The sequence below is a fragment of the Chrysemys picta genome, chromosome 1 (genome assembly GCF_011386835.1).
Source record: "Chrysemys picta bellii isolate R12L10 chromosome 1, ASM1138683v2, whole genome shotgun sequence".
NCBI classification, from domain to species: Eukaryota; Metazoa; Chordata; order Testudines; family Emydidae; genus Chrysemys; species Chrysemys picta.
The window spans coordinates 139,941,405-139,956,088 of record NC_088791.1 but is presented as its reverse complement, the minus strand read 5'-3'; the positions used below and the strand labels follow the sequence as shown (position 1 = coordinate 139,956,088).

General features: G+C 43.8%; 1 long non-coding RNA gene across 1 annotated transcript; it reads left to right on the top strand.

Annotated features, from left to right (window-relative positions):
• Positions 1-10,995: 10,995 nt before the first annotated feature.
• Positions 10,996-12,604, top strand: LOC135976449 (uncharacterized). Its single transcript, XR_010593560.1, has 2 exons — positions 10,996-11,117; positions 12,268-12,604. It is a non-coding gene; the product is annotated as an uncharacterized LOC135976449 (long non-coding RNA).
• Positions 12,605-14,684: the final 2,080 nt, after the last annotated feature.

Below are 14,684 nucleotides of genomic sequence, written 5' to 3'. Positions count from 1 at the left end.
TTGTCTGCCATCTTAGGATAGTTGAAGAATCTTTCTTGGGCTTCCATGTGGTATGAAGTGAGCTGTAACCCTCAGGTATATTCCCTGTAACTTTATATTCCATTCCTCCAGATATTCTAATCCCAGGTATGCCATCCTCCTTAGGGAATGGTATTTGTTTGAGTGGGAGTCCTTGAAGAACAGTAAAAGTTCTGAAGTGAACGGCCTTTATTAACACCAGTCAGCAGATGAGGTAAGACAAGAATTCACGGTCAGATCCTGGAATCCTAGGCAGCACACCTTCCCTGGGCCAAGGCTAACTCACAGAATAATAGAATCATAGAAATATAGTGCTGGAAGGGACCTCAGGAAGTCATCCACACTATGAGGCAGGACCATCTTTGACAGCTGTTTGTCATACCAGTTATTTAAAACTCCAGTGATGGGGATTTCCCTGGAAGTCTATCCCAGGACTTACCTATAGTTATAGATCGCTATTAGGGGAAATGTTCTAACCTAAATCTCCCTTGCTGTAAATTAAGCTGATTACTTCTTGTCCTACCTTCAGTGGACATGGAGAGCTATTGATCACAGTCCTCTTTATAACAGACCTTAACATATGAAGATTGTTATCAGGTCCCCTCAGTCTTCTTTTCTCAAAGGTAAACATGCCAAAGATTTTTAACCTTTCCTCATAGCTCGGTTTTCTGAATCTTTTATCATTTGTGTTGCTCTCCTCTGGACTCTTGCCAATTTATCCACATGTTTCCAAAACATGGCACCCAGAATTGTATATAGTACTCCGGCTGAGGCCTCGCCAATGCTGCGTAAAGTGAAATAACTACCTCCTTTGTCTTACATAACAGCAAACCTGATATTACACCCCAGAATGACATTAGCCTTTTTTGTAACAGCATCACATTATTTACTCATATTCAATTCGTGATCCACTATAACCCCCAGATCCTTTTCAGCAAACCCTCTCATATTGGTACCATCTGCAACAGGGTTTCAGCAAACCCTCCCATCTTGGTGCCATCTGAAAATTTAGAAGCATACTCTCCACTCAACCATCCAAGTCATTAATGAAAATTTTGAATAGTACCAGGCAAGAGCAGCTACTGCTGCTGCTGCTGTATCAGTCTGGAGCTCAAGCTGTATACGACCAGGAAGCATGCTTAATGCAGATGAAAGATCAGTGGATCCTAGGAGCATGCTGAGGGTAGGTGAAGGTGTGTTGCTGCTAGTCCAGATGTTAGCTCTTGTCAAGACTTTAGGCCTCAGCTGAGCACTGACAAATTCATTGCTAGAAACCAGTCTATTTCACCTTTGTGTTAGTATGATTAAGATGGATATTGGACTTATAACACTGTGTTTAGTGTTTAGACTTTATGAAGTGCTAGTAAATTGCTGCATGCGTTAATCTCACTTATACTTTATCACCTGCTATAAGATAAAGTTTGTGTTTTATAACTGTAAAAAATGTTTGCTCTGAAACTGTGACCCCAGTGAGCAGAGATCATCTCCTGCCCATCAAGTAGGGCCATCAAAACTAAATGGGCCATTTTGGACCATCACAATACAAAGGCTGTTAATTTCTCTCTCACACCATGAAGAAGCTATGTGGAAAAGGGTTAGTACCATAAGCTTGAATTCTAGAGTAAGGAAATAAAAATAGCCACCAAAAAAATTTTCCTCTCTTTTTCTGTTACAGGATTGGCAACAAACACTGTTTATGGTCAGAGATATATGGTACAAATTGACATGGGGTAATGACTGGGCTCTTGGGACTGCAAGCAACCTGAATCTTTGTGATCATTGGTGTATAGCAACCAACTATCACTAAGTCCACTTGCTTGGATGGCAAGATAGACTGGAATGCCCACGGCGACTATCTGTAACTCCATGGTAACCCTGTTATAGTGCTTTAGGAGTTCACACTTGTTATGGAATTGGTGAAATCTAATTATAGAACACACAGCCAGTTTGGGGTCTCTGCCCTGCTTCTTGACAGCCTGCTCTGAGGTTGGCACTCACAATCCTGAACCACTCCAGACAGGCAGTATGGCCTGCCTTCATAAAGGGAAGGTTTAAAGCAAATTGGTACTTAGTCAAGTTGTTCACAGGAAGAGAAGGTTATTTTAGGACAAACCTTCCCACACATCATCATGGCGGGTGTCTTTCCCTGTCAGATTGAGACATTGAGAACTCTCCTCTGTATTAGAACTGGAAACTCCCACTAGCTTTCGCTGTCCAGGAGGGATGTGGATCCACTCCACAGATAATGGGCTTGAGACCAACATGCATTTCCTGAAACTTAACAAGAGACACAGCCTGAAATTCTAAACAGAGCCTGGATGTTTGCTTCATCATGTTGCAACATTGTTAAAAAGTGGAGACCTGGTCCCTTGAGCTAATGTTTAGTGAGAAGATTGAAAAAGGAAAAATGTCAAAGTGAACATAAGTTGTCTCTCTCTTGGGGTATGTCTACACTACGGGATTAATCCAAATTTATATAATTCGAATTTGGGAAACAGATTGTATAAAGTCGAATATATGCGGCCACACTAAGCACATTAATTCGGCGGTGTGCGTCCATGTACCGGGGCTAGCGTCGATTTCTGGAGCGTTGCACTGTGGGTAGCTATCCCATAGCTATCCCATAGTTCCCAGAGTCTCCCCCGCCCATTGGAATTCTGGGTTGAGATCCCAGTGCCTGATGGGACAAAAAACATTGTCGCAGGTGGTTCTGGGTACAGCCTCACCCCTCCTTCCCTCCATGAAAGCAATGGACGGCAGACAACCATTTCGCGCTTTTTTTCCTGGTTGAACACTGCAGACTCCATACCACGGCAAGCATGGAGCCTGCTCAGCTCAAGACAGCAGTAATGAACATTGTAAACACCTCACGCGTTCTCGTGGAGTTTATGCTGAACCAGGACCAGAAAAACGAGGCGAGGAGGCGGCGGCGGCGGCAGCGCAGCGACAAGCGTGATGAGGACATGGACATGGACATGGACACGGACACAGAATTCTCTCAAACCGCGGGCCCCGGTGCTTTGGAGATCATGTTGTTAATGGGGCAGGTTCTATCCATGGAACGCCGATTCTGGGCAAGGGAAACAAGCACAGACTGGTGGGACCGCATAGTGTTGCAGGTGTGGGATGATTCCCAGTGGCTGCGGAACTTTCGCATGCGTAAGGGCACTTTCATGGAACTTTGTGACTTGCTGTCCCCTGCCCTGAAACACCAGAATACCAAGATGAGAGCAGCCCTCACAGTTGAGAAGCGAGTGGCGATAGCCCTGTGGAAGCTTGCAATGCCAGACAGCTACCGGTCAGTCGGGAATCAATTTGGAGTGGGCAAATCTACTGTGGGAGTTGCTGTGATGCAAGTAGTCAAAGCAATCACTCAGGTGCTACTATGAAAGGTAGTGACTCTGGGAAATGTGCAGGTCATAGCGGATGGCTTTGCTGCAATGGGATTCCCTAACTGTGGTGGGGCGATAGATGGAACCCATATCCCTATCTTGGCACCGGAGCACCAGGATACCCAGTACATAAACCGCAAGGGATACTTTTCAATGGTGCTGCAAGCACTTATGGATCACACGGGATGTTTCACCAACATCAACGTGGGCTGGCCGGGAAGGGTTCATGACGCTCGCGTCTTCAGGAACACTACTCTGTTTAAAGGGCTGCAGCAAGGGACTTACTTCCTGGACCAGAAAATAACTGTTGGGGATGTTGAAATGCCAATAGTTATTCTTGGGGACCCAGCCTACCCCTTAATGCCATGGCTCATGAAGCCATACACAGGCAGCCTGGACAGGAGTCAGGAGCTGTTCAACTACAGGCTGAGCAAGTGCAGAATGGTGATAGAATGTGCATTTGGCCGTTTAAAAGGTCGCTGGAGATCGTTACTGACTCGCTCAGACCTCAACCAAACCAATCTCCCCATTGTTATTTCTGCTTGCTGTGTGCTCCACAATTTCTGTGAAAGTAAGGGGGGAGACCTTTATGGCAGGGTGGGAGGCTGAGGCAAATCGCCTGGCTGCTGATTACGCGCAGCCAGGCACCATGGCGATTAGAAGAGCACACCAGGAAGCGCTGTGCATCAGAGAAGCTTTGAAAACCAGTTTCATGACTGGCCAGGCTATAGTGTGAAATATCTGTTTGTTTCTCCTTCATGAAAATCCGCCCCCTTTATTGACTCATTCTCTGTAAGGAACCCACCCTCCCCCTTCCCCCAGCTTGCTTTCAAACCAAATAAAGTCACTATCGTTTAAAAATCATTTATTCTTTATTAATAGATTATAAAAAGAGGGAGGGAACCCGGGTGGGGTTTGGGAGGAGTATCGGCGGGAAGGAAAAGGCCACTAAAAAAAGGTAAAAAAAATGACAGCCTTTTGTTTGGGCTGTCCACTGGGGTGGAATGGGAAGGTGTACGGAGCCTCCCCCCCCCACCGCGTTCTTACACGTCTGGGTCAGGAGGCTATGGAACATGGTGAGGGGGGAGAGGGGTTATACAGGGGCTGTAGCGGCACTCTGTTATCCTGCTGCCATTCCTGAAGCTCCACCAGACGCCGGAGCATGTCTGTAAGCTCACGCAGCAGCCCCAGCGTTGCATCCTGCCTCCTCTGATCTTCCTGCCGCCACCTCTCATCTCGAGCGTCTCTCCTCTCTTCACATTGGTCCCTCCTGTCCTCACGTTCACTGGCTTCTTTCCTATACTTTGAAACCGTGTCCTTCCACTCATTCAGATGAAATCTGTCACTGCGGGTGGATTCCATGATTTCTGCGAACATATCATCTCGCGTCTTCTTTTTCCGACGCCTTATCTGTGATAGCCTTCGGGACGGAGGAGGGAGGCTTGAAGAATTTGCAGCTGCTGGAGGGAGGGAAAAAAGGAGAGAATTTTTTAAAAAGATACATTTTGCAGAACAATGCTTATACTCTTTCACGGTGACCAACACTATTCACATTACATAGCACATGTGATTTCTGTGCAAGGTCGCATTTTGCCTCTTAATATTGAGTGCCTGTGGCTTTGCTGCTAGAGATCACAGACGCAGGTCCGGGCAACAGAATTCAGCTTGCATGCGGCCATGGTAAGCCATTGTCTTTCGGCTTCTGCGCCCTCCTTTCCCACATACCAAGCAAAGCCCGTTGAGTGCTGCGGTTTTCCTGTTAACCTTCAGCAGCAGAAAACAAACTAACCCCCCGCCCCATCCAATTCTCTGGATGATCGCTTTATCCCTCCCCCCACCACGTGGCTGGTATCAGGGAAGATCCTTGCAGGAACCAAACTAACATCCCCCACCCCGCCATGAATTCTCTGGGATGATCGTTTTACCCCTCCCCCCACCACGTGGCTGGTATCAGGGAAGATCCCTGCTAGCCAAACGCGAAAAGCTCTGGGCCAATTCCCCCCCCCCCCCCCCCCGCGCTTGGCTAACTGCAGGGAATGATTTCTTTTCAGCCACAGGCAAACAGCCCAGTAGGAATGGTCACCTCTGTCCCCTTAATTAAATTCCCGTATTTCAACCAGGTTACCATGAGCAATATCACTCTCCTGAGGATTACACAGCGAGATAAAGAACGGATGTTGCCTGAATGCCAGCAAACACCGGGACCATACGCTGCCAGGCTTTGTCATGCAATGATACCAGATTACTTGCTGCAAGCATGACGCGGTCAAGTGTCCTACCATGGAGGACGGAATAAGGCTGCACTGCCCAGAAACCTTGTGGCTTTTGGTGTTCCTCTGGGAGAGCTTCATGGAGATGTCCCTGGAGGATTTCCGCTCCATCCCCAGACACGTTAACAGACTTTTCCAGTAGCTGTACTGGCTGAGAATGCATCCCAAGTCCTCAGGGCAAAGTAATCATTAAAAACCCTTGCTTTTAAAACAAGTTTTATATTTTAAAAGGTAAACTCACCTGAGGTCCCTTCCATGGGGTCGTGGTCTTGGATACTGGGTTGGGAGGGTTGGGAGGGTACTTCAGTCAGGCTGAGAAAAAGATCCTGTCTGTTGGGGAGAACGGAGTGCTGGGTGCTTTCTGCAAGCTCGTCCTCCTCCTCCTCCTCTTCCCTGTCTGCAGAATCCTCAGGTGTAGCTGATGAGATTATCCCCGCCTCGGAATCCACAGTCAGAGGTGAGGTAGTGGTGGCGGCCCCCCCTAGAACTGCATGCAGCTCGGCGTAGAAGCGGCATGTCCGCGGCTCTGACCCAGAGCGACCGTTTGCCTCCTTTGTTTTTTGATAGGCTTGTCTGAGCTCCTTGACTTTCACGCAGCACTGCTCTGAGTCCCTATTGTGGCCTCTCTCCATCATGCCCTTGGAGATTTTTTCAAAAGTTTTGGCATTTCGTCTTTTTGAATGAAGTTCTGCTAGCACTGAATCCTCTCCCCATATAGCGATCAGATCCAGTACCTCCCGTACGGTCTATGCTGGTGCTCTTTTTTGATTATTGGCCTGCATGGTTACCTGTGCTGATGAGCTATCTCTGGTCACCTGTGCTCTCCATGCTGGGCAAACAGGAAATGAAATTCAAATGTTCGTGGGGCTTTTCCTGTCTACCTGGCCAGTGCATCCGAGTTCAGATTTCTGTCCAGAGCGGTCACAATGGTGCACTATGCGATAGCTCCCGGAGGCCAATACCATCGAATTGCGGCCACACTAACCCTAATTCGAAATGCTAAAATCGATTTTGGTGCTACTCCGCTCATCGGGGTGGAGTACAGAAATCGATTTTAAGAGCCCTTTATTTCAAAATAAATGGCTTCGTTGTGTGGACGGGTGCAGGGTTAATTCGATTTAACGCTGCTAAATCCGAATTAAAGTCATAGTGTAGACCAGGCCTTGGTTGCAAACAATTCTGGTTCTGCTCTGCTAGTTTTCCCTGGTATTTAAATCTTCAGGGAAGAGAGACCATTTGACTGTCCTCTTCTTCTTGGGTCAGCAGCAGCCAACAGAAGAAATGAGAATGCCGTTTGAAGACTCTGGCTTCTGCCAAACAGGAAGTGTCTGTCAGAAGCCCTACACCCTAACCAGCACACTCAGAACTAGTTAAAAATAGGAAGGTGAAGAGGAGTAAAATTCTACAGTTTTTACTACCACATTAACTCATAATTGTTTACTAAATCCATTTATATGTGTGTGTCTTTGTGAACGAGTGAGAGCAAACATTAGAAAGCTGCAGGTATAAAAAATCAGTTTGGAGAGCCCTTCTCCAGTGTTTTCTGCATTCCACAGATTCTGAGTTTTCTTATACAAGAAAACAAAACAAACAAAAAATAACCAACCAAACAAGGCTTCCAACACAGTAGTGATAGCTATTTCCACTGTTCAGAGCTTCACAGTGTAACTGATGCTGCTAATCTGGTCACCTTACAGGAAACTGACAGCAGTCCAGCAGCAATAACTGAGAGGATCAGCTCCGTTATGTGTACAAAACATTTCATAAACTGTTTAAATACACTTTAGAACTGAGCCACTAGTTAACAAATGGGTAGTATAGAAATGGTTTATACACAAATGGTTCAGTCTCTCCACTCCAGCCAGGCTGCTGATGCTTGTTTGTAGGTCTGTTCTGCAACTTCACAATCACTCTTCTAAATTCTGTAAATTGCAGTGCCCTGTGGGTACACTTCCCATCATTCCCATCACGAGTCTGAGAAATAGTGGGTTCTGGGAGATTTTGAAAGGCCACTATTGTACAGTAGGAATTATTGGGAGGGCTCATTGACCCATTTCAGCCAGTCCTGCCCACATTTATTCTAAAATGATCCAGACTGAAATGGTTGGGACCACATGGTATTTAGCCCTTGTGACACTATACACCCCAGGGGAGTGTCCTGTGACCCCCATATTCATCATTGTATATAGTTGTCATATTGCATATAAAGTATGCCAGGTAAGGTATCACGGGAAAGGTTCTGATCTGCTGAAACCCACTGTTCTATTTATCTATCTATCTATATATCATTAATGTATATGAAGTTATGAGAATTGTGTTATAGGATTGTCACTAAAATATGCTGTGCGTTTGGGAAGCGCCCAGATACTAGCTCCTCAAAGACAATAACCAGGGGGATAACCAACGCCCAGCTGGGTGTGGAACAACCATCAACAGCCTCTGTCTAGCAAGGGAGCTATAATGCAATGACTCATCTGCATGAGGCCACAGCAGGGGAATTGCTCAGCCTTGCCTGGTGACTCAGCAATGCCCCCAGACATGCCTGGACTTGTGTTCTCCAAGCACATGGACTAAAGGTATAAAACAAAACACAATGGCCTCATGCTTGGCCTTTTCTCCTCTACCCACTTATGATGCAAGCAACAAGGACATTCACAAGAATGAAGACTCCAGCAGAGGAGACTGGCCCTGGTTTCAAGGGTGAAACCTGTGTACTATGAACTACAGTATCCAGTGGGGTGAAAAAACTGCTTAATCTAGATGTTGCCCAGTCTGATAGGATTGAGAGGTTAGACTGTGTGCATTTATTTTATTTTGGTAACTAATTGACTTTTTGCTCGTCATTTATAATCACTTGAAATCTATCATTTGTAGTCAATAAATTTGTTTAACTGCTTATCTTTACCAGTGACTTTGCCTGAAGTGTTTGGTAAATCTGTTCAGGTTTGCAAAGGCTGAGGTATACCCACTTTCCATTGATGACATGGTGAACCAATTAATAAACTTGCACTGCTTGTCTTGAGGCTGTATATCCCCGACGTACAAGGCTGGGAGCTAGGGGGATTTGGCTGGTGCCTTTCTCTGTGTGATTCATAAGTGGCTCTGGGACCATTCATGCAATCGAGCTGGGAGTAGGGCTGCACATGTGGTTGTGCTGAGTTATGACAGTGCCTGCAGGGGTTTGCTGCTTGTCATTAGGAAAGCATTGTGAGAGACAGCCCAGGCTGGGGAGATAAGGGCACACAGGGGTCCCACAGCCCCAGGTTACACCCCGGGGATCCCCGTCACAGCCCTGTTAGAAGCAAGCCTAATACCAATAGCATCTGACATAAATGTAAATCCTTGGGAGCACTTTGGTAAGTGGACATGAGGTGTTTATCTCATGAGCTGGGGAGACTATAGTGTTTTTGGCATGGTACATTTCTCTAATGAGGACAAAGGGGAATTGACTGGGTCATGAGTCATAAGGACAGCTTGGCCCCAAGCACAGTGTGCTGTAGTTCAGGTGGTGAAGTTATGTAGCATCACTTTTGACCATGCCCAGTCCATGGAGTATGATACAAAAGTGGGATCATCTCTTCTAATTATGCCCTCTGTGTAACATCATTGTTAATTAGCCAATTATGTCAATGAGAACTTCTATCCTGGTGACTATAACAGCTTACAGCAGGGCTTCTCAGTTGCTCTCATCTTGTTCATGATGAACCTGTAGGTTTGCTTACTCATTTGAGAAGCTGGGGAGGATGAATGGGTGGGGCAGGTGGTTTTACCTTTGCTGTGTTGGCCTCAAAGACATGGATATTGATTCCCCAGGATAACCATTTCAATCCATTCCATATACCTTTGAAGAACATCTTTAAAATATTTTCCCCAAAAGATATTTTTAGTCTGACCAATGTTATCCTCATATTTGAATTTTTTTCTGTGATTGACTGAAATGTAATAAAGTAAAAAAAAAAATCCATAAAAGGTGGCAACTACATTCATTTTTTTTTTCAAATTTCAACAGTTTATTGAAAAACTATTTTAATCAGATAATGAAATAATTAGCATTTTACAATAAACTATCACTGAACTGGAAAAGTAGAAAAAAAGCACTTTGGCCTTTTGGGGGAGCTCTGATTGGCTGAGAGTATCCAAAAGACATGTGGTTTATCAGATTTCTTTCTACTCTGAGTGGCCATTCCCAGATCCTTTTGACACAGACTCATGAACAATATGTGGTCACAGCAAAGTGTGTTATAATTTCACAGTATCAACACAGCCTCTGAAGAGGAAAAGGTGAGAGTGGTAGTATTTATTGGGATATAATTGTTACTGTGTTTGGGATGCCCCCGATTTTATGGTTTCCATGGTCCATCTCATGCTGATATGTCAGGCTTTGGCAAAAGAACCAGCTGCTCACAAATATAGCGCTTTGAATATTTGCATGGACCAGAAAGGAGCTATCCACCTATGAAAACTGCACAGTTCCCATCAATGTATCCTTTTTTACGGCAAACCTATGATAGAATAAAATGTTACTTCAAGCCATTCCAGTTATATCTCTATTACTACCTTATTTTTTCAAAGGTAAAAATGTCTGTAATTTAAACATATGGCAAAAACAAATATTTTTAATAATAACAAAACAATTGTGGAGAAGGAGAAGGGACATTATTAAACAATTCATGAGTAAATTTGGCAATTATTTATGTGAAGGAATACCTGCATTGACTAGAGTCAAGACTAATGCATCCCATACGCGGCAAACTTTTCACTTAATGGCCAGTGCGACTCTGCCATGATACATAACCTCCTCTCTATATTATTTTTTTTTGAGTTCCTACTCCCCTCAGACAATGCACTTCATTCTTGACCTGCAGCACCCCCTTCCCTTTTCCTTTTGGTGTTTCATCACCCATAGCTTTTGATCAATACATCTTAACATACATCTTAACATTGACTTGCACCATTCTCTGCTGATTTCAGTGATTACATATTGGACTCCTTGTTATTCAAGCTTGGGTTTCTCTCTGTCAGAGCACTGTCGATGCACTTCATTGAAATGAGAAGTTTCTAGCTGTGTCTGTAACTCACTGGTCAGTGGAGAAAATTGTGCCATTCCCCCACATCCAGGGTCTTGTCACATGATAATCCTATCCAGTGAGAAGTTGCCAGGGGGCTTATAAAGTCCTGCACAAAGACAAAGTCAGTTCATTCCCTTTCCTGCTCATTTCTTGGGTGTATGTACATCAGGTATGTCATAAGGGTTAATGCCTCTTTTACCTGTAAAGGGTTAAGAAGTTCACCTAGCCTTGCTGACACCTGACCAGAGGAACCAATGAGGAGACAAGATTTTTCAACCAGGAAGGAGGGAAGAGTCCTTTATCTCAGTGTTCGTTAAGTTTTGTGCCGGAGAGAAAAAAGATCCAGGAATCAGCCTCTTATCAGAGTAGTGAGTATTAGAGAAGAAATAAATAGGTTTATGTTTATTTTCTTTTGTGACTTGTCTTGTGCATTAGAGGGATAATCAAATTGGAATTTCTTTTGTGTAACTAAGGTTTTGCCCAGGGGAACATCCTCTGTGTTTTGAATCTGTTGTCTGTGAAAGAAGCTTGTATGCTCTCTCCCAGAAGTTTTCCTTTCACCTTTCTTTCTTTAATTAAAAGCCTTCTTTTTAAGAACCTGATTGATTTTTCCTTGTTTTAAGATCCATGGGGGTTGGATCTGGCCTCACCAGGAATTGGTGGGGGAAAGGAAAATTAAACTCAAATCCTGCCAGGAAAGGGGGGGGGTGATTAATTTCTCCTTGTTTTAAGATCAAAGGGTTTGGATCGGTGTTCACCAGAAAATTGGTGGAGAAGTCTCTCAAGGCTACCCAGGGAAGGGTTATAGTACTTGGGAGGGAGATATTTTGGGGGGAAGACAGAGTTTCCAAATGACTCATAAACGATTTGGTGGTGGCAGCATACTGATCTAAGCTGGTAATTAAGCTTAGGGGTTCTCATGCAGGTCCCCACATCTGTACCCTAAAGTTCAGAGTGGGGGTGAAACCTATGACAAAGTATTTGCTCATTTCAGGAGTATATAGATATTAGATACAGTTATGTGGTTATGTGGTCCCTATATGCTGAGGCAGCCTCATGGTTGATCAACTCCATTGGCCAAACAGATCATTTCTTCATTTGCTCTAAACGTTTTTGCTATTGATTTTATAGAAATTGTGACAGCATTCTCTGATCATTAATCTCTTTTCACTCTCTTGTCTGAAGGACAATACCTCCCCTGGATCTCTTCTGAGAGAGAGAAAAATATCCGGCATGAACATGAAAAATACAGGGGACATTGGGGTTTTGCTTTGTAGCAGATGCCTTTTAACTTAATTTAGGGTTCAGTTATGGCTCTAATGCTGGGAGAGAGATGAGGAGGTGTGAGGTAATTAGCCTTCAAGAAAAAAAAACATCATAAAGCAAGGTACCAAATGAAGTCAAATCTCATTTTCCACAATCCTCTTTTCACTGACAAATATCTTCTAATGGCAGATTTGAACATGCAGCTCTCCAAAGACAAAGATACTCTACCAGCTCTTCTTTGTTTTCTATCAGGAGGAGTCTGGAGCCATTAGAAGATCAGGCCTTTTGTCTCTCCAGCCAACGTTTGGATTCAGTAGAAAAATGGTAACATTTCTCTCCATGGGGAAACCAATTTTCTGGGCAAAGAAACTTCCATCCTTAAAAAGAAATACAATTTACATTTCTTCTGTTGCTGTTACACTTGTCCTACCTCCCCAATTACCTACACTTGATTGTTTTTCATCTCTCTGACATTGGGATTCTCTCTTACTGTGTGTTTGTACATCACCGAATATAATTGAGGCTCATACCTGATTGGGGCCTCTGGATGTTACTTTATTAGAAGTATTAAATTTAAGTTGTAATAACAGATTTTCTGTTGTAGTTTGATTTTGAGTCAAGTGCATCACAAACCATTTTGAGACTCACAAGCACTGACACGTATTGGTATTTTGTGGTTTCCAATAATAACCAAATGAGTCAAATGCTGGGCAGAATCAATTCAATTCAACAAGACTTTATTCAATGTGCACAAAGGGAAAGGCCCTATTACAAAAATCAGCCAGAGTCCCTCCAACAAGGAGCCCCTCCCATTGCTATTTTATAGCACATTGAACTTACAAAACAAGTTACATAACAAGTTACATAACACAAACCTCTAATCAATCATATTTAACCTTTCTATATATGGATTTGTTCATCACATGCTTATACTTCTCCACTGCACATGTTGAGCTCACCCCTCTCCCCTTGGCCTTTTCTAGAATGTTCCTAGGGTGGTGAGCCACAGCATGCTTCTTTATGCATAAGTACCTTCTAAATCGCATTTTATTTAAAATGAACACAAGCATACCCTTCAGCTCCCCCATTTGGTTTTAGGGCTAAGAACAATTTTTAGACCCCACTAACACCACTTCCTTCTATTTATTAGGAGCAATAATTAACCTTATCAGCACTTAATTAACTAAAATTTTGATTATCAGAGGGGTAGCCGTGTTAGTCTGGATCTGTAAAAAGCAACAGAGGGTCCTGTGGCACCTTTAAGACTAACAGATGTATTGGAGCATAAGCTTTCGTGGGTGAATGCCCACTTGCGTCTGACGAAGTGGGTATTCACCCACAAAAGCTTATGCTCCAATACATCTGTTAGTCTTAAAGGTGCCACAGGACCCTCTGTTAAAATTTTGATAACAGAATTAAATAATACATAATGATATCTACAATAAAAATAATAAGTCCCCATACCCATTGCGAGAACACAACCTAAATCAATTCCCATGGAATCTCTGTTCCCACAATAGCAAACCCTTCTATCCACTGAATCACTGTAATTGCCCTACTACTTCTTTCGTAATATCTTCTAATAGGTTTAACACAATAGGAAGAACGAGATGTTTAAGCAAGGCTTGCCTGCCAAAGTTAATCACGCAAATTCACACCAAGTAGTGGAGTCCTTTCTCACTGTTATATCATCCATTAAACTAAACATTACATGCACCATTAAGTCAGGTCCCAACATTTGAGATAAGGCTTTTCCTGACTCCAGGTTTCCCATACACAAAACCCATCCTTCCAGGGTGGAACATTGGTCCCATGAGAAAGCTATATAGTTATCTCCGGCCCTTATTCTACACAGGTGTCTGTGACATGAGAATGGGAGTGGGTGGACGGGCTGAGCCTCCAATTCAGGAGCCCAACCCACAGGAATTAACACCCCTCCAAGGATGGAATGACCATCCCAACATGCCCCTGTTATCGATAGGGAACACTCCCCTGCCACCATCCAAGGTGAAGACATTCAGTCTTTGAGAACTACAGCTCTCACCCAACAGGGCACCTGTGACACAAGCAAGTCTCCTATCAGGGCTGCAATTTTCATGTTGAACACCATGCCAGAATGATAACACAATTCTTCTACATGCCTAGACCAATGCTTGCTTATACATTTTAGTAGTTTTTAATAGATGGCTGAGTACAACAGTGAGGACCTGACCTACTGTGTTGCTGAGTTAAGGTGATCTCACTTGATTAGACATGAGCCCTACCCTCAGCACAATAAACTGTCATCCCTGCTACTAATACATTTTCAACCCAGTCCCTATTATTAGATTTGATAGCTTGAGTAATGGCATTTACAACTGAACCAGTGGCTCCTTCCCAGGTGATTACATCAATAAAACACTGAAAGCCACTGCTACATTATTAAGATGAGACCTCTAAAAAAACCTCTCAAGTCTCAGAAACCACTCAAAACAATTAGTAAACCACAAAAATGCCTACATCAATTTTAAACTTGGAATATCAAATGAAAACACTTAACAATATTGAGAATGGCTCTCCAGGAATCGATAGAATAAACAGGGATTATTGTGAATTCCAGTGACCTGGGCTGCTGAAGGAGTTACCAAGAGAACCGTGTGAGGTCCAGTCCAGGCTGGTTCAAAGGTTTG